At 42.0% G+C, this 21,446-nt stretch overlaps 1 long non-coding RNA gene across 1 annotated transcript; it reads right to left on the reverse strand.

Annotated features, from left to right (window-relative positions):
• Positions 1-9,812: 9,812 nt before the first annotated feature.
• On the reverse strand, positions 9,813-17,998 carry LOC125157542 (uncharacterized). The gene is made up of 3 exons (XR_007149011.1): positions 17,908-17,998; positions 10,605-10,701; positions 9,813-9,926 (listed from the first exon to the last, which is right to left on the reverse strand). It is a non-coding gene; the product is annotated as an uncharacterized LOC125157542 (long non-coding RNA).
• Positions 17,999-21,446: the final 3,448 nt, after the last annotated feature.

Consider the following 21,446-nt stretch of genomic DNA (forward strand, 5'->3'; position numbering starts at 1 on the left):
AACTCAAGAAAGCAGAAGAACATTTTATGTGAGTAATAAAATTGTGGGTTTGGTGGCACTCGTGATAATTTGTAAAACCACATGTTTTCACACCCACACAGAAAATTCTCTTTTAAGAAACCCTAGGGGCACCTGGGCGGCTCAGTCGGTTGAGTGTCCGACTTCGGCTCAGGTCACGATCTCGTGGTCCATGAGTTCTAGCCCCGCGTCGGGCTCTGTGCTGACAGCTCAGAGCCTGGAGCCTGTTTCAGATTCTGTGTCTCCCTCTCTCTCTGACCCTCCCCTGTTCATGCTCTGTCTCTCTCTGTCTCAAAAATAAATAAAACGTTAAGAAAAAAAAAATTTAAAAAAAAAAAACAAAAAGAAACCCTTGCCAGTTCTCTGCCCTCCGTCACAAAGTGACTCCGGGCCGGGTTTCTTAAGACTGTATATTTGTGTCTGCATTTCTGAAATAGTACTGAGAATGCATCTACACAAAGCGCCTTCTCAAACAGATGTACTGATGGTAATTAGTCCACACCCTGAGCGTCCCTGCTGTTCTCTAACTTAGTGTCCTTTTTCAGAAAACTAAGCCACATCCCTTGGCTGGTATTTGTTTTTTAAACCAAGCTCAGGTTCCGGCATCCTTTTTTAAGGGACTGAAATTTCATGCAAGGATCCTTACCACATGCTTGGAACTTCATCCATCTGACATGATAAATGTTCTCAACCCTCCTGCTCATGGATGCTTTCATTTGCAGAGGGATCCATACAGTTTACAAACGGTCATGATTTTAGGCATTGCCATGATATTAATCTATTTTTTTTTACTAGACATCCAATGCTAAGGAATATTTAATTAATATTTAATTAATTAATACTTTCCATGTTGAATCCCACAACCAACAAAAATTAGATTTATAAGATGATACTGTCTAGTTTAATAAACCCTACATTCAATCTAACCTGTAAAAGGTTTTACAAGTTGTTAGCCATCCCCAGTAAAATAGCTATTTGCTCCACAGCATCATGGCCTAAATGACTTATTTCCATTGGGCTAAGCAGTCTCATATAGACACTAATTTTTAACAGATCCATTCCAAGTTCAATAACGCAAATGAATGAATCAAACCAAAGCAATATTTGTGTGGGTATTATTCAGGGTTCTCCGGAGAAACCGAACCAGTAGGGTATGTATATACAAATATATACATACGCATATACACATATATGCATGTGTACATATGTATTCAGTATATATGAAATTTTTAAGAGATTTATTTCAAGCATTTGGCTTATATGATTGTAAAGGCTGGCGAGTCTGAAAACCATAGGGCAGGTGACAGACTAGAAACTCAGGCAGGATTTCTATGTTACAGTCTTGAGGTGTAACTTCTTCTTCATTTAAGAAAACTCAGTTTTTGCTCTTAAGGCCTTCAACTAATTGGATAAAACCCATCCATATTATCATGGGCAATTCCCTTAAAGTCAGTTGATTGTAGATATCAACCACATGCACAAAATACTTTCACAGCAGAATTCCATTAAATAACTGGTTACTATAGCCTAGGCAAGTTGACACATAAAACTAACTGTCACAGTGTGGCCATACTCACGGGTTCACAATATCATTATAGGTCCAGGATCAGCAGAGACCGTATCAGATGGGAAAGAATGTTACCAAAACATGGAAGCCGTGACTCCTGCTTTGCAGGAGAAGATCATCTAATGATAGAAACTGATAATCATAAAATACTGCACAAATACACATAAACTATAGCCACACAGCCACAGAGAGAGACATCCCTGTGGAGACAAAACCCAAGACCGGTGAATTCATTGATATTAGTCCTTTATACATGTTTATTGCCAAAGCCAATTATTACTTGTTTTAATCAAACCATACCACATTAATGAAAGGCATTATTTACTTACCGAAAAAGCCTCAAATTATACAGATTTTAATTTTATCCAGGATATGTAGCAGTTTTCTGTTGTCAAAGTACAAGATTATTTTTTAACTTCATGGTACTACATAAAATAATTATAAAGCAAATTCTGATTCATCAGCCTGCTGAATGTTTCCCTAATGGTTTTGCCATATAAAAGTTCTATAATTAAGGAAATAAAAAAAAAAAAAGGATAAGGAAGTTGATAGAATTACTAGAATCACTTTTATTCTAGCTGCCATATTTCTTCTGGATCCTAGCTTCACTTCCTTTTTATTCCCTCACATTTAAAAAAAAAAAGAAACTACCCTTAGAAAAGAGAGATATCAAAGTCAAATCTCTTATTTTGAGCTTTGTGATGGTTAATCTTACGTGTCAATGTGGGTAGGCTCCATTGCCCAGTTGTTTGGTCAAACACCAGTCTCAGTGTTGGTGAAGGTATTTACAGATGTGATTAACATTTAAATTAATATACTTTTTTTTTTTCATTTATTTTGAGAGAGGGGAGGAGGGGCCGAGAGAGAGGGAGATGGAACCCCAACTAGGTTCCGCCCTGTCCGTGCAGAACCTGATATGGGGCTCAAACTCACAAACCATGAGATCATGACCTGACCCGAAGTCAAGAGTCAGACGCTTAACCAACTGAACCATTCAGGCACCCCAATATTTAAATCAATATACTTTGAGCAACGCAGGTTACTCGCCATAAATTGATGGGCCACATCCAATCAGTTGACCTTAAGAGCAAAGACCGAGGTTTCCTCCGGGAAAAAAAAAAAAAAAATTCTCCCAAAACTTTAACATAGAAATCCTGCCTGCCTTCTGGCATGATGCCCTGTGGACTCAAGACAGACACATCAACTTTTACCTGAATTTCCAGCCTACAAGTCTACCCTACTAATTTAGGTATTGCCTGCCCCCAGAATCATGTGAGCCAATTCTAATCAATCAACCAGCCAATCAATTAATAGATATAAGTGATAGATGATAGATAGATAGATAGATAGATATGTATTTAGGCGTATATGTATGTGTATATGTATATGTGTGTATATATATTGTTTCTCTGAATACAAAGCTTCTTCTTTAGATTTCTAATAAATATTTAAGACCAGAAATACAACTTATTGTAATGAAGAAGTCTTAGTTTATATACTTTGTTTTTTACCATAAATTGTATAATGTATCTCGGAGGCATTAAGTATCTTCAGTTTTAACCTGAAAGGTTTGTGATGTATGTTTGTTTGTGGTTTTTTTTTAAACTTCCTTTTGTCCCTTCAGGGACCCACATACCTGCTCATTCATAGGCTGCAGTTGGCAAGACTGGATACACTCTTCCTCCTTCTAGACACCCGCCTTCTCATTGCCCAAGGTGTCGAGGCAATGGATACGGGTGAGTCCAACCAGATGCCAGGGTTCCACATGGAACCCTGCCTGAGCAACATCAGAACGCGGGTGGTACAACTAGGAAGCCAAAACATTATGGTAACTCGGGGTCGTCTACTGCGACTGCTAAGGATCGTTCTCTTATTAGGCTATCTTAGCGTCCGCTCCTGGGACGCCATTCAGTCAACAGGCATTCACCTCATTAGCGATGAGAATCGCCGTGGAGAGGACGGAGGAAGAGCAGGGCAGACCTTTAATGATGTGCACATTAGTCTCTTATGAGACTTCTTTATTGATAAGGTTTTGCTGAAATGGGTAAGATTTTCCCTGTTGCTAAGGCAACCTGCCTGCAGGAATAGCTGATCTATACACCTCGTTCTGGAAAGTGGTCTTGCAATTTAATAAAGGGAAAAAGAAATGTTGCTAAGGAGTCACCTCAGAGAGGAAAAGAAACAGAATATACAAAAAGGAAAAAAGATAATGGGTGAGGAGGGGGGTGTTGGGTTTGAAGACTGGGGTTAAACACGTTACCTTGCCAGAAAGAAACAAACACTATGAGGAATACAAAAGATATATGTCTTATGCAGTCTTTACCCCTTTCTCCTCCCCATGCTGGTCAGATTTCTCACCGCCTTCCCTCACTCTCTCCTCCCCGGTTCCCGAGACTCCTTGTTCCTCTGACACATCATTTAGCTGCTGTCTCAAGTCTGCGTTTGCTGTTCCCTGCCTGGAAAGCTCCCACCCTGGATGTGCGCGTGACTCCCTATCTCGTATCCCACAGGCCCGCTTAGCAGAAAATCTGTCCCTGGCCGCCAGGTCTCAGATAGCCTCCCACCATCCCCACCGTCATCTGTCTCTTTCACTTTACCCTACTTTATTCTTCTTCACAGCATTTGTCCCCAAATAATATGAAATATGCATTGATTTCTTCATTCACAGCCTCCTGTGCTGGAATACAAGCTTGAGAGCAGATTATAAATGTCTTTCTCCCTGCTCTGTCATCGGCACCACGAAGACTGTTTTGTTCCCTCTACAGCAAATTCTTCGCTAATAAATCAAGTTGTGCTCCCCATCTTTAAAAGCCCAGTTAGGGAGGTAAAACTAAGTCCTATAAAATGCGTGTAAAAGGCTACTGTGGCAGATGATAACAAGGCAAAACCAAACCCAAAGGCAGTGGCAAGGGGAGACTGGGTAAGTTAGAAGAGGAAAAAAAAAAAAGAAAGAAAAGCATTATCGGGAACAGCCACCGCTGGAGAACTCTCTCGAAAACAGCACTGGCATCATGTCACTCCTGAGCCAGAGAGTGTCTAGCTCCTAGCAGGAACTAGAAGCCTGTAAAGTACATTTCACAGGCTCCTTTGCCAGCAGGGCTCCAGTGGGGGTCCTGCCAAAGGAGACTTTCACGGGAGATTAGAGGGAGGGAAAAGAGAAGGGACGTTTCCTCCTCAGGCGGAAGCAGTAGGTATCAGCTCCTATGGTCCCTGCAATACACTGCTCTAGGTTGTATTGTTTAGCAACAGATCACCAGAGGCAGCTTGGGGCAGATGGGCCGGGGGCTACAGGGCTGACAACAGCCCCCTGGAGCCCTTTATCTCTGAAAACGCCCTCCCTCTTCTGCTCTTGCATCCTTCCCAACACTTTGATGATCTAACTCCCCGTTTTAAACACCTCTATGCCGGAAATACCCTAAGTGGTTTATACTTTCTTGGTTCGGTCCAAGCTGATAACCACCTACTTCTTGTGCTATCCATTCCAGCCTTCTTTAAGTCATCATCTCAATTAAATATGAATGTAATTCATATCATGTTCTTTCATTCATATTCTAAATTTTGAAGTTTCTCTAGCGGAGAAGAAGGGTGCACCATAATCATTCTCAAGAAAGCCCACTCAGAGGGCTCTGGCCACCATTCATCTAAATAAATGTCTAGGGGCGCCTGGGAGGCTCAGTCAGTTGAGCGTCCGACTCTTGATTTTGCCTCCGGTCGTGATCTCCTGATTGGTGAGTTTGAGCCCTGCATTGGGCTCCCTGTTGACAGCTCAGACACTGGGATTTTCTGTCTCCCTCCCTCTGCCCCTCCCTTGCGTATGCTCTCTCTCTGTGTCTCGAAATAAATGTAAAAAAAATTAAATAAATGTCTAAACCTTCAACCTACGTAAGGCTCAGATTGTACCCTATGATTTTGCACTTGATTCCATACATTCTCATATCTTACGCCATAGTTTTTCTTAAATAAAAACTTCCATTCTCCGATTAAATTGTAAGTTCCTAGAGGCAAGCCTTATAGTTTTTTCTTTTATCTCCGGTATTGGCAATGTCGGGTATTTTGTCCGTACCCAGAAAACAAATATGGATTCGTTTTCCTCAAAAGAGATCAAAGAAAGGATATTCTCCACATCGTTCAGTACAGAAGGACAATGATTTGGTCACAGTCATAAATTATACTGTCCCATGGGTCAAACAGTCATAAACCACCTTAAACTATAGTAATTGTTATAGTAATTACTATAGTGATTAGTAAAACATGGTCAACGTTTGCTTATGTTTTATATGTTATTTTCTACCAGACACAGAGTTATGATGTGATCTCAGCGATCAGTCTCTTGCTATGTTTTCTCCCTCCGCCTCCCAGAGGAAATTGCTCTGTATGTAGCAATAGATTCAGCGTGTCTATGGGGTGAGGTGAGTTCCGGATCCTTCCGCTTAGCCATCTTAAGCCAGAACCCTTCGGTCCCTTATCATCATTAAAGGAATTATTTTCTGAATGTACAGTCGATTCTAATATATAGCCAATTCAATCCAACTGATTTGGACAAAAAAGATAAGAAATATTTTAAGAAAGAAAGAATCAAGAAAGAACAAAAATGTACTGGCGTGAACCAGATACCCTCTGAAAATTTTGAAGTAAACGGTCACAGCATCATCTTTTACCCACCAACGAAAGACCAGCTAACTTAAGAAGTAGAAGATAAGGTCTGGGAATTTGGAATCACCAACAATTCTACCCTGTATAAAAAGCAGAGAGAGAGAAAGGAGGCTTATATCAGAAAGCACCTTCCAGCACCTCATATAGGATTGATTCCAACCAGAATTGATCTGTCGATATCTTTTTATTACTAATAAAATCCCCGATAAGCTACTAATTTGGAACCGGGGGAGTAAGCAGGTAAGGAACTGAGAAGTAAAGTTTTTATTTTTAGATTCCGGAGAATATTAGGGTCGGGTTTTTAGATGAAGTGTCCATGCTTCGTTTCTTTGGTTAAGTCACAGCCAGGCTGCTCTTTCAACACTGATGCATGTCTGTGGCTCTGACTTGGCTGTCCTAAGCAAATTAGGTAGTCCTTATTATGATAAATGACATCATTCAGCATTGTTAGCTGCTAACAACAGCAAATTGGCTGTTAAAGCAGAAAAGGGATTTAGTCAAGGATAATAGGTAGCTCTCAGAATCTTCAGCGGAGTCAGAGAATAGGTTTATGGCTTGGCTGTGTGACCAGGCACATAAGTTACACCACCCAATGGCCCAAAAGCCGCCGATATTTTCCCAAGGCCAAGGCCCTGACCCAGCAGCTCCTACCTGTGAGACCAGCCACACTCTCCGCCCTAGCTCCCTCAGTGGCCAGCATGAAAACCACCTGCAAAAAAAAAAGTATAATGCTGATCTCGTCTTTATTTGAAACGGTCTGGTATATAAGAGACTCATAAATGCGGAGAACAAACGGAGCGTTCCTGGAGGGGTTGTGTGTGGGGGGGGCGGGGAGGCGGGAAATGGGCTGAGGAAGGGGCACTAAGGAATCTACTCCCGAAATCATTGTTGCACGATACGCTAACGAATGCGGATGTGAATTTTAAAAAATAAACACAAAATTAAAAAAAAAACAACAACTAAAGCAGTCTAGTATCGATTTTTGAAATTGCAATTTTTTTTTTTTTAATATTGTACCAAAACGTTATCTCGAGGCTTTCTCGGCCTTAGCGCCATCTTCTTGGAAACCTCTGTGCCGCGAGAGCTGAGCGGAGGGAGAAGCGAATGCGCAGGCCGGGGCATAAAAGAAGAGGAGGCAGAGGTCCAAGGGAACCACTAGCTCGTGCACCTGTGGAGCCACAGGAACAGAAATAAGGAAAGCCAGAGGCCAGGGACACTGGTACCAATTGTTGAACTTCCTGCCTACCTTCTAGAACTTCATTCAGTGGATCTAGAACATCCATTGCCATCTGATCACAACGACCACCTTTGAGAGACCAAAACAGTCCCTTTCGGTCCTTGGCTCTGGACTTGTGACTTTCGGGACTACTTGGATTTTCATTTGTGGCTGAATGCAACACGTGTACGATAAACCTTCTCCTTTGCCGTCTTAGCTGAAAAATAAAGAAATAAAATGCTACCTTGATAACTGGTTTTTCTTTTTAGTGGTCCCTTAACTTTTTCCCCTCAGGCGAGTGCCTCACTCTCCTCACCTTGGAAAGTGAGCTTCTGGATAAAAGTCCAGCTTCTGAACTGAAAGGTGACACCGAACAAAGACGGATGGCCCCCAACGATGTCCAGGCTCTAATCCTCAGAACCTGAGAACGGGTCGCCCGACGTGGCCAAAGGGACTTTGCAGATGTGACTAAGATCTTGAGATGGGAAAATTACCCTGGACTATTTAGGCAGGCCTTATCTAATCAGAAGAATCTTTATGGGAGGAAGGCTTGAGGGTCAGAGCAAGAAAGAAGGGGACGTAATTAAAAAAAAAAAAGCAAAGGGACAGAGAGAAACATTTGGGCCCTCTATGCGGCTGGCTTTCAAGTTGGACATGACACCTCAAGCTAAAGAACAAAGGAAGCTTCTAGAAGTTACAAAAGGCAAGGAAACAGACTCTAGAGACTCGAGAAGGAATGCACCCTCGCTGCCACCTTGATTTCATCTCAGAGACTGATCTTGGATTTCAGACCTCCAGAACTATAAGTTAATAGAGTTGTGTATTTCAAGCCATCGAATTTGTGGTGATTTTTAAAAAAATTTTTTTTCAACATTTATTTATTTTTTGGGGACAGAGAGAGCCAGAGCATGAACGGGGGAGGGGCAGAGCGAGAGGGAGACACAGAATCGGAAACAGGCTCCAGGCTCCGAGCCATCAGCCCAGAGCCCGACTCGGGGCTCGAACTCACGGACCGGGAGATCGTGACCTGGCTGAAGTTGGAGGCTTAACCGACTGCGCCACCCAGGCGCCCCTGTGGTGATTTTTTTAATAACAACAATAAAAAATTAATACAGGTGGGGAAGTCTTCAGGTACTAGAAGAGTACGCAGAACTGAAGATTTTTCTTTTTCCACCTATGCTTTCATCTTTTTATTCAAACTCCAATCCTGATATACTGCTGTGGTTCTCCTAGTCAGGCTACAGACAAACAGGATTTGTCAAGTGAAATGATGGGTTTTCTGCTTGGCTTCTGAGCACCAAGCACCTTGAATCATCTTGTGCATATATGGTCCATTTCCCTGGGTTGATTTTCAGTTGCTGGAGAGGGGAGGTTTTGTCTCAACTGTTTTCCACATATTCAGGACCAAAACACAGCATCCGAGCCTCAGTTTCCTCCCAAGACAAACAACGGCAACAAAATGGCAGAGTGGGCTTTCTACGGCTTTCTACTAGAAAACGATGGCTTTGTGTCCCTATTAAAAATGGAACAACAGGGGCGCCTGGGTGGCGCAGTCGATTAAGCGTCTGACTTCAGCCAGGTCACGATCTCGCGGTCCGGGAGTTCGAGCCCCGCGTCAGGCTCTGGGCTGATGGCTCGGAGCCTGGAGCCTGTTTCCGATTCTGTGTCTCCCTCTCTCTCTGCCCCTCCCCTGTTCATGCTCTGTCTCTCTCTGTCCCAAAAATAAATAAACGTTGAAAAAAAAAATTTTTTTTTTTAAATAAAAATGGAACAACAAAACCAACTCTAACTGCTCGTGTAGTATTTTGTTTACCATGAGAAACTAAAACATTGTAATACTATAAAAGATAATTGTCCTGTTCCTTAGGAAAAAACGTCACATTCTTCACCCCAGGATACATAGAGTTCACTGTGCTTTCGGCAACTAACCGAAGGCTACGTTCCTGCGTTTGCAAGAAAAAGACGGTGTCTAATGTAAATATAGATCATATTCCAACAAATGGTCTCATGTAAATACAGATCATATTCCAACAGTTCATTTGTTGGTCCCTCACTTGGAATTCACGTTATCGTAGTAACAATATGATGGGTAACATGTAACAATTATTGTAATCTCCTTCTAACAACACAGAGAGAGTTTGATCTTTGTAGGAGTTGGTGCATGGGTTCCATCTCAGTGAAGGAGCGGGTTTGTCCAGAAGATAATCGCCAGAGCACCTAGCATGATGCGGGGTAAAGAAGGAAACAGTTTTCGTGATAAAGCAGGCCGAGGGAGGTCAAGCCAGGTGCAGGGCTGTGTGAGGGAAAGCCTCTCTGAATGTAGAGATAAGAATGGACACAGGAAAGGAAAATAGCTTCTGGGGACAAAATTTTAATTAAGATGAATGTAGTTCACTAACGCCTTGGGTGTGGGTGGGTTATCCGGGGGAGCGTGGAAGAGGAGGAGAGCAGGTTTTCCATGGTGCATCGAACCTGGGAAAGGCAAAAGCAGAGATGTGGAGATCCCTACACCCCAGGTCACATTCTTCTATAACCATCTTCAGTAGGAAGAAATGAGAGCCTCAGTTCTGGGCTCCAGATCGCACCGGAAGTCACTTCTCATCCAAGAGGCCTCAGCTCGCAGACATAACGTGGTTAACTAATCTCAAGTTATTCCTTTGTTTCTGTGGTCTCAGGTAAAGACCCTCATCTGGGAGGCGGGTGGGGAATACACCTAAACCAGCGTCACTCTATGAGAAAAGACTCTTAAAGACACGTGCGCGCGTGTGCGTGTACACACACACACACACACACACGGCATCTTTTCAATGTATGATTTTGAACTGTTTGTCCTGGGGCACAACTCCATAGAACACAACCCCAGAGATCAAAAAGCTAATCGTGGCCCCCGATGTCATACAGGGGTGGCCCTGAAGAGCTATTTATTTTGTCTTGAGGAAATAGCCATATTGTGGGGGAAAGTAGCAAGTAACCAAAAACTTGAAAATGAGTACAGCCCCAGCCAGTCCTCAGTCAGGAAAATACAGGGCTGCAAGGCTCCCAGGGGGCTGGACTGTGTCTTGAGACGTAAGTGTTCTCACGCCCCCCCCACTACGCCCGTCGCAACCCAATTCACCAACAGATCTTGTTGATTTCACCTTCCAACCTTACCCCAATTGCATCGACTTCTCTTCTCCACTACACTGCCAAATCCAAGCCATCATCATCTGACACCTAGACCGGTGACTTCCAAACTTTTGGATCATACCTGCGTCAATAAAATAGTTTTGAACACATACACACCCATTATGTACGTTGATTTATTTATAAATAATATTCGTATGGAGGCATTCGTATATTATGCATTATATAATATAGAAATAGAAGGTTTTAAAGAAAAAAAATTGCAATATATGCACACACACACACACATATACACACACACATCTAATATTTTCTTTCTCCAATCGAAGAGGTTACTATCCTGTAGGCTCTCTGGGCTACGTCAGCTGTGCCTTGAAGCCACTGGCCTAGCTTACTACGATTCCCTCATAATTGATTTCCTGTCTTCTATGCTTGTTTCCTACAATCCAGCTCCTACAGAAAAATTAAATCAGTCATGCCACTCCTCTCCTGAAAACTTTCCAATGGCTTTTCCTTGTACTTAAAATCTAAATTTCTTCCCCTGACCTACCTACACAACAGTCCATGATCTAGACCCTTGTTCTAAGGTCTTCTCTGAACTTCTCTACATGATCTTTTGTCACATAGACCTGTTTTCATCCCCCAACATGCCCAGCCCATGCCCAACTTGGGCCCTTTGAATCAATTCTTCTCTCTGCCTAGAATGCTGTCTTCTAGGTTTTCACAAGCCAAACTTTTTTCTATTCATGCGGACCTCACATAAGTGGCCCCTCTTAAAAATGACTGTCTCTAGCACCCTCAGGAAAGAAGTTGATGGTGGTCACTACTCAGCCCATTATCCTGAGGCAATTCTCAGCCTGGCACTTGCTTGCTACATGACGCCCATCTGTGGGTGTAAGTTCATACGTGTTTGTTTGTGTATCGTCAAATACGAGTAGAGAGCTTAGCCGTTGCATTGACTGTGGTGTTTGACTCATAGTAAGCCCTCAGTAAGTATTTGCTGAATAAATTGACAAGGTAATTCATTAATAGAAATTTGGTGGATTCTTGATTTGCAGTCAGTTGAATCACGCAGAGTACAGTTTCATTAAAACTATTTTTTACTTATGTTAGAATTCCTTCTTGCAAGCAACCTATGAGAAAGAAAAAAAAAGTAGGTGGCTTTATAGAAATAGCCTGACAAGAGCTCAGATTTCTCTGAGACACCTACGAGCAAAGGAGTGTGAAGCTAACAAGAGAATCACAGATTTCCAAAAATAAACATTCCTTTAAAAATAGGCAACCCGCCATGCTTTGTAACGGGAGCTCTAAAACCCCATTATTGAGCCCTTTCTAGGAAACCTTAGTGATCTGCCTATTATTCAACAGTCTCTAATTGGCCATGTTCTTAAAGGGCCTTAAATAAATAACAGGTCTTATCTGATCTGAATTGCATCCAAACGTTGTCATTTGAAGGAGATAACGCTCTAGTGAAAGATATCACATTGGGAAAAGAATGTTGAACTATTCTCTGCTACTCAACAAGAGATTCGAGAGAAAAAAGTTAACTCATATGTGCCTGTTAAAAAGCATTAAATTTTCAGAGAAGTAGCTTCATAGAATGCTAATATCCACACGGTTAAAATAAATGGTCAAAGCCATAAATATTCCAAGAGCGTCCAATGTCTGACTCTGCTGTTATTTTTCAGACAGAATTCCCATTCAAAAACAGGAATGGCGCATGGTACGAAGTAAAAGAGAAAACGTACCACATAATCAGCTCTAGGCAAAATTGTGTATAGGCAGAATTTGAGATCCATTTCTCGAACTTAATTTACACACAGAAACACACATGCAAATGCACCTGCCTCATCCAATAATAACAATAAAAAAATTGGGGTAAGTGTTTGATAGCCTTTATTAGCATTTTGATATGAATTTACATCAGTGTCCTAACTCTTCCAGAAATATTTGTGTCTGTCTCTTTTTTTTTTTTTTTAATTTTTTTTTCAACGTTTATTTTTCAGACAGAGAGAGACAGAGCATGAACGGGGGAGGGGCAGAGAGAGAGGGAGACACAGAATCGGAAACAGGCTCCAGGCTCTGAGCCATCAGCCCAGAGCCCGACGCGGGGCTCGAACTCACGGACCGTGAGATCGTGACCTGGCTGAAGTCGGACGCTTAACCGACTGCGCCACCCAGGCACCCCTGTCTCTTTTTTTAAAGTTAGAAGAAATGATTTTGTCTCTCTGACGAAAGCATTTTGATATTGAACATGGGGTTGAGGAAGTCGTTTGGGACTTACAACCCCATCTCTTTCCTTCAAACCACACCCCCGAGTAGCCATTTACTTGTTCTAAGTGTGGCATTTCGGATAGACAGCTCTACTCAACCAGAAGAGTTTTGCCCTCATCATCCAGTTGGATGGAGCCATTGACAAAAACAGACTCGGGAACTTCCAGCCATCCTCCCGAAACACAAACACACCCACACCCTCACCAACCTTCTTTTGACTAACAGCTCAGATAATGCTGCCGAATCGAGTATCAATTTCTTAATTATTCGCTCTGACTATGCTTCCGTGAAAACAAAGACATTTTCATCCCCCTTGCTTTCTCATATTTTCCTTCAAAAGAGAGATCCTGTCAGAAACTATTATGACTTGTTAGAAATCCAGTGCCTTTTAGCAAGCTAGGTGCTACTCAGAGCACAGCCTAGGAAAAGCTTCTTATGCAAGGAACTGGCATCTTAAAGAAGCAGCCTTGACGGAACAGAGTAGATAAGAAAAGAAACAGAATGTCGAAATAGCATGGAAATGATGCATAGCCTGCCTCACACAATCTACTAGCTCCCCCCTGCTCCCACTGCCTTCCTGTTGCACAGAACTGCGTGCAGCCAAGGTCTACAAATGGGCTATTACAGGCCTACCAAGGAGCTTCTGTCTTTAGCAGGGGAATCTGCTTGTTATTTTTGTGTTTGTAATTTCAGCACCCACCCCAGCGCCTGCTGCAGTGGCAATGGCTGAGGGTTGGACAATGATGAGGGATGGACAAAGGAACGGATGGAAGCTGATTGGTCCAGGAATCTGGCTGAGCCAATCAGAGCCTAATCCTGAAATTTTAGAATTTGAAACTGCATACCATTGTTACTTCCTACATAGCACAGCTGCAATATGTAGACCAAGAGCTTCCGGGGACCTGTGTGGTCACCGTGCGGAAGAAGCCAGTCTGAGTGAATGAAGCCAATGCAGGGAGTAACTGAAATGAGAAATGGGAAGAAAGAGCCCTGGTGGGTTTGTATCCCACCTGTGTCCACACCCCTGCCTTCCTGTAGCTGTGCAAACCTTCCAGGGAATCCCTCTTTCTTCCTAAGGTTATGGTTGAATTCAACACCTATAGTTTGCCATCAGGATTCTAAAAACCCTAGCGAGTGTCATTTGCTGACAGGACAGGGGCTAAAGACCTTCAAGGCTATTCTTTGAAAGATCTTCTGGAATTCACATTTTCTACTCTCTAGCATCCGACACACTCCAAAACCCACTAACTTCATATCTCTTCAGCACCTCTCTCCCATTCTCTTAAACTCCATTTAAGCCTCTTGTCATCCGTGAAACTTTGACCAATATTTTAGCCCACACTGGTCTTTCCACTCTCTGAAAGTCTCTAGTATTTAGAATGTAAACCGCAGAATTTAATTCATGGTTATATATTGTATTATTGACTTTTCCCCCAAAAAGCTCTTGCCTTCTCCAAAGACCAGTAAGATACAGTTCTTTTGGTCAACAGTTTTCAAATCCAACCACATGTTAAAATCACCTAGGGCACTTTTTGAAAGGCTTCTAAAAAGAAATGCAGATTTTAGTCCTCATGTTGGATTTATTGACTAAGATAAATGGGGAGTGAAGTCCGGGAGAATATCAAGTTAACAAGCTCCCCAGATGATTGTTACATAACTAAGCTTACAGCTCCACAGAATCATGCTGGGAACATGCTCAAGAAGGATATATATATAACTATATATATAACTATATATATAACTATATATATAACTATATATATAACTATATATATATATATATATATAATGAACAGAATCTTCTAATCTGTCCCATTGATCTTGCTTGGAAGTAATGGTAGATGCTACAGAAACAGGAACACAGATAACATAAATCTAAGCAACTGGAACTCTGACATAGTCATTCCTTACATAGTTAGAATTAAATTCTTTACGCGTGCAGGGTAAAGGGATGGATAAACATGTAATCAAATAAGCACAGTAAAATGTCAATGGATAATCTAGGTGTGGACATACAGATAGTTACTTTCAAATTTATGTTAAACATTTTTCATAATACAATGTTGACAAATGAAAAAAAAATGTCTACCTGTCCAGAAACATCTGACCCACCCGGATTTAGTTTCCCTGGATTATATTCCTCTTCCTTCCTTTATTACTCTAATTCTTAATTATGGTCACACATGACAAAAAAAAATCTTAAAAGAAGAAGCATTTGTCATCAAGAATATGTCTCTTGGATGTGAGCTTAGCTGCTTACTTTATGAAGAAAATATTTTAATCCTAAAAGCATCAGCGTTGACACTGGGGCCATATATGCTGCTTTAGACTCTTTTTATGACAGTCAATCTACATAAAGTAATTCCACATAAAGGTGAAAAATGTTTAAGTATTTTGAAGAGTTCAATAAAAGATGACAAAGTAAAGAATATATGAATTATTCAAGTTGTTCAGTACTATTTTAGTATTAACGTCCCCCAAAAGTGATAAACTATGACAACAGTAGATACATTTCGATAGATAATTAAATTTAATAGGATATAAGTACTTATAAATTGATCCAAGACTGAATATTTTCCATTGCCAGGTCAATAAGTATCTCCCATGGGCCAAAAAAAGCCAGTGCCAAGAATGAGCCATCTATCGACACGGATAACTATTATATGATATCAGATAAGCACCGTATAATATCTGATTCGCTTGGAGTGCTGCTTAAAAACCAGCGAGAGAAGATGTGAAGGGGTTCTCTGGAGAGTCTCCCATATGCCTGTGGATTTATACTGTCTCGATTTTATTTATGGGTAGATCATATTAATGACCATATTCTGACCATAGCGAGGAACCAAATATGTATTCCCAACTGAAATGTTAGTGATCGTATTTTTCAACCTCACTTACAAGGTGGTTCGAACAAAAATGTACATATGCCTGCTAGTTTCCACCCTAGAATGACTCTAACACACCGTTTCCTCACTAAATAATCACCAATGGTGTACTTTCCTGCCAATGACCTAAGTTATTTGCTGTTCCACAAACACATCTTGCACTTTCTGGTCCCCATGCGTTTAATTTTATTGCCCCTCCCTACCTGATACTCCAACAATCCACCCTACCTTGACCTCCACGAGCACTTTCTGTACCCATCCAAAGGATTGGTTCCTCCCAGACCTCTTCACTCCAGAGTCACTTCTTCCCCTCCTGGATTTCTCTGATGCATATGCTGTGCCATATTGGGAACGGATGAAAATCTCTCTCTTACATTTTCTTTTTTTTTTTTCTTTTTTTTTAATATGTATTTACTTTTGGGACACAGAGAGACAGAGTGCAAGCAGGGGAGGGGCAGAGAGAGAGGGAGACACAGAATCCGAAGCGGGCTCTAGGCTCCAAGGTCCGAGCTGTCAGCACAGAGTCTGATGCGGGGCTCAGGCTCGAACCCACGAAGCGTAGGATCATGACCTGGGCCGAAGTCGGACGCTTCACCGACTGAGCCACTCAGACGCCCCAATCTCTCTTACATTTTCTAAGTCACCACTTAGGATTCATCTTGCCGGTTGTTTGGAATCCTTTCGGTGAAGACTTCGATGTTTCCTTGTAAGCCCCACGATGTCAGCACTGAAGGGAAGACAGCAAGGCACGCCTGTTGCTTGGTTAGTTATGCGTGTATTCATTTATGGAAGAAGGAATAGAAAAGAGAGAGACGTAAAAAAAATAAAAAGTGGGGCGCCTGGGTGGCTCAGTCGGTTAAGCGTCCAACTTCAGCTCAGGTCACAATCTCGCAGTCCGCGAGTCTGAGCCCCGCGTCGGGCTCTGGGCTGACCGCTCAGAGCCTGGAGCCTGCTTCCGATTTTGTGTCTCCCTCTCTCTCTGCCCCTCCCCCATTCATGCTCTGTCTCTCTCTGTCTCAAAAATAAATAAACGTTAAAAAAATAAAAAATAAATTAAAAAAACAAATAAAAAGCTAACTTTGATTAAGTGTTTACTATCTCCCGGGTCCTTACTCTTCATGCTACCATTTGCAAATTATATCATTTAATCCTCTCAGTATCTTAGGTTATCCTATACCTTTAACTGTCTTCATTTTACAAAAGGAGTCATGTTCTCTAAGGAAAATCTGGTTCTCTGCACCACTGAGCTCTCCCCTATCCCATTTACCCCCAGGGTTGACTTCAGCCTTGCCCAGGGTTTCTGTTGAATTCTAACACTTCTGTCCTACCTGAAAATCTGGTTCAACTGAAAATAGTCTTATCAGCCTTGTTTCTAAGCCATGGGGCAAACACAAGTAGCTTGTCCTACCTGTTCCCACTGAAAGATCTGTGGCCAGGAACAATAAAAAATATCAATGTTAATAGGAAGGCAAACAAATTCTACTTTTAAGAGAAAAAAATGTCAGAGTATATATCATATTTTGCATTAGGCAAAATACTTTGACTTAACGAAAACCAATTTTCAGGATAAACTCAACTAAAAAAAAAAAAGCAGGAATTTATTTAATGGACAAATACCTGTGTATTTCCTGCCATAACCGATTCAAGTGTCAGAAACTCCAATGCAATCGCAAGTTCTGTGAGGAACTTAAACTGTCCTAATCAGCATAATAGTAATCATTAACTATTTCCATCTTAAAACAAAGCTAGTCTAAGCTCTAGAAAGCCACGCGAGAAAGCAAAAAGTCAACTGTAGTCATAAATACACGGCTACGAGAAGAGCCTGTACAAAACTAAGCCGAATTAAATGAATTGCTCTCTCCAGCTCTCCTTTAGGGGCTATCCTAGGACATTCATAACTTATAAGAAAATTAATTACGAAACCAATGCATCCAGGAGTTGCCCAATATTCACATAAAAATTAACATTAATAATGATACTGTTCTCTTCTACGGCACCTGCCCCTGGCTGTCCCAGTTAATTAAGGCTTACACAGTGGCTTTAGCCTTGGGCAATACTTTGAATCACATACCCTACCCATGTCCTCCGTGCCCAGAGAGCTGTGCTGACAGTTTTATTTCCCTGATGAACTGAAGTGATGAACCAAAGAATGCAAAGCAAGCAGTCCTCACCCGGTCCTTTCCCCTATGGTTTGTCCTTCGGTGAAGATGTAACTACTATCTCTTGCTGCCTCAAAAGAAATTAAGAACCAGTAAGAGGATGGTGGCTGACAGGAATATTTGTTGAAGTGATGACTCAAAGAGAAGTTTTGAGAAGAATTTCTGAGCCCAAGTTTGTTTACGCTTAAATTATGCATTATGTTGTTCCAATGTCAGAGATGGCTTAACTGATTGCAAAGCTGCATAAGAAAGGAAGAAGGAAGGAGGAAAGGAAGGGAAGGGAAGGGAAGAGAAGGGAAGGGAAGGGAAGGGAAGGGAAGGGAAGGGAAGGGAAGGGAAGAAGGGCCACAGCGCAGAAATTGCTGATGACCCAGATTCTCAGACTTTGTTCTTTCACGGTTGTAGACAGCACATCCGGGCAGCAGGCCTCTGAAGCCAAGTCTATCTTTAAAATATAAGAGAGAAAGGCAGAAAAGATCATGTCTGCAACAGAACCTAAAAATAAAAAAGGGAGTTAAGGGGGAGAGACGGATCAACCACATACCTAAGAGGAACCAAGTTAGACATGCTGTGTAGACAGGGCGCCAACGAGGCTAGCATGATTTCCAATTCTATTCGAGAGGATCAAACGATAACCCAGGTAAACTGATCCATAACGGCCTCAGCTAGGTTATCGACAAGTACCGTGAACTGACTTAAATCAGTCTGACCGCCCAGCTGTTACCAGGCTCTTTCAGCTAAAGCCACGTAGTACTCGCGATAATCATTAGTGCTATTTTACCAACATTCAAATATCCCCCTCTGGGGCACAAGGTAGAGTTATGCTTCATGGTGCTCACTTGGGAGTCATGGGACCAACTCTAGACGGTGAGTTCCTGGCAGCCTTTTAATAACCAGCATGACGCCTGCCAGGACTCTTCCACGAATGTGCCACAAGCGGTGATGTGCCATCGACCTGGGTTCACTTGCTTTGAAAACAACTCACGGCACCACTGCAAAGTTATTTCCTGCACCCAGGTTTTCAGAGATTTGAACTAGCAAATAAAGAAAGTGTCGGTTCAGGGCACCTGGGTGGCTCAGTCGGGTAAATGTCCAACTTCAGCTCCTGTCATGATCTCACCGGTTGTGAGTTCGAGTGCCTCGTCTGACAGCTCAGACCCCGGAGCCTGCTTCAGGTTCTGTGTGTCCCCGCCCCGCCCCGCCCCCTTCCCCCCCCCCCCCGTCTGCCCCTCCCCCACTCGCACTCTGTCTCTCTCTCTCTCAAAAATAAACAGTAAAAAAAAATCTTTAAAGAAAGTGTTCGTTCCCCGTTACGATATTTCAAAAGCTAACTGTTCACCCTAAAATGTAAATTCTGACGAAGGTCTTTCAACTGCCTCTAGGGTATAGATTAAGATTAACGTTAACACAGATTCATCCCATTTTTTTGTACACTAGAAAACATAACAAGTTACAGATCTCGTGAGATCTAGTGAAAGAACCAGTGAGGATAAGTTTGTCAGGATATCAAACTCAAGAACTATTCCAAAAAACAAACCAACAAAAATCCTAGAAGCCCGTACGGCCTAGCTGGGTAGAAAGAGTCGTGGAGGACAAAGGACAATTTTTCAAGCTACTGTGGTTGCTTGGCAATGTCCACGTGTGATTCTAGTTCACCAAGCAAGCTCCTATCATTTGGTCTCCTCACTTACCAATGCGTGGCAGAAGAGAGCGTCCAGAGAACTAAGTGATGCCAGTTATCCTACTAGATAAATATTAAAATTCTAATTCCCATCCTAGATTTTAAATCAGTATATCGTGAGGTTAGTACTAGTGTGGTAGGCTCAGTAACGCGCCCTTCCTCTCACCAAAGACACCCTGGTCCTAATCCCAGAACCTATGAATATACACCCTTACATGGCAAAAAAGATTTTGCAGTTGTGGCTAAAGACCTTGAGATGGAGAGATGATCTTGGATTATCTGGTGGGTGAGGGTAATCACAATGGCCAAGCCAGGAGGGAGACAAGCCAGGAGGACAAGGGTCAGAGTATGAGCTGTGATGATGAAAGCAGAGGTCAGATGGTCAGAGAGGATTAGAGGTTCTGCAAGGCTGGATTTAGAGATGGAGGGAGGGGTCATGAGCCAAGGAATGTAGACGGCCTCTGGAAGTTGAAAAAGACCAGGGAAGAAATGGTCCCCAAGAGGCTCTCGCAAGACCTAGCCCTGCAGACAGCTTGGCTTTAGCCCAGGGAGACTGATTTTGGACTTTTGACATCCAGACTGTAAGTTAATAAAGTTGTACATTTTTCAGCAGCTAAGTTGGTGATGATTTGTTACAGCAGCCGTAAGAAACTAATACAGTCACTATGATTTATCTTACAGTCTGATCACCTCTAGATGAACTAAAAAATTAGATTTCTGAAAGATCAAAACTGATTTGTGGGGCCGTGATGTTTATCTTTCTTCTCTCTCTCTCTCTCACTCATCATGATCATCTTCATTGCCTGCAAACAACAGAATATGGGATTCATTCTAGAATCGTATTCGTTCCTTTGAGCGCTCAGATCTAAGGAAAGCACACATCATTTCCATGGAGAAATTACCAATAACAGAAAAGAAGCCTAGAATTTTAAACACTCACCAACTCAGGTTACAGGTTACAACACATTCCATTCCGTAAACTTTCTCTACGTTACCCCTAGGATAGTATCTCTGTGCCTAATCACTCTGACGTGAGGTTCGACCAGCTCAGTGATCTACTTGCCCCGCCCATTATAAGGTGTGAAGGCACAGATTTGAAATGGGTAGGAAGGATGGATGGTAAAAGAATTCTAATATTAGCAGAAAGAAGAGAGAAGAGAGAGGGAGGTCACAACCTGACAACATGTCTGAGACGTTCCTTTGAAAGAAAAAGGAAAGAAAAATGAAAAAAACCAGAACCCAAGATTTGGGAATAAAAAAAAAAAAAAGAGCAGCTGCCCGGAGCCATTTCACGAAGGATCGACTGTATCTAGACACCTCAGCAGAAGCCCTGGGCACATAAAATGTATTAAGTCACAGTGCATATCTGGAGTTTCTTGCGATTAGCCTGAGTCATCAGTAGAATATTCCATTGTGGTTTTTACAAAATGCTTAATAAGGCAAAGAAGTATGTTCTATCATTGTAAAGATAATTAAGTGTATGTTTTAATGCTTATCTGGGTAAGACCCCTTACTAATTCGCTTAATAGGAGGCCTCCCATTTCACAACAATGGCAAATAAAAGAAGTGTTAACATATTAGTAAATTAAGCCCATGCTAATTAGTAATAACGAGGAATCAGAAGCCCTTTTACTCACGCTCCCTTTTTTTTTTTTTTTTTTTTTACTCTCTGGGGTTACAGAGATTGAGGAAATCCTAACAGCAAAGACAAGAACCTCCTCGATTTATCATGTCCTTTGTGGTTTTGCCAAATACCCCACAGGAGATGATTTGAGAGAGCAACTTCGCAGGCAGTGTTTCACTCGTCCTACAATTTGGAGACTCTCCCTGGCAAGCTCCATAAAAGAGGTCCAATCGGATAGTGCCCAAG

The sequence above is a fragment of the Prionailurus viverrinus genome, chromosome A1 (genome assembly GCF_022837055.1).
Source record: "Prionailurus viverrinus isolate Anna chromosome A1, UM_Priviv_1.0, whole genome shotgun sequence".
Lineage (NCBI taxonomy): Eukaryota > Metazoa > Chordata > Mammalia > Carnivora > Felidae > Prionailurus > Prionailurus viverrinus.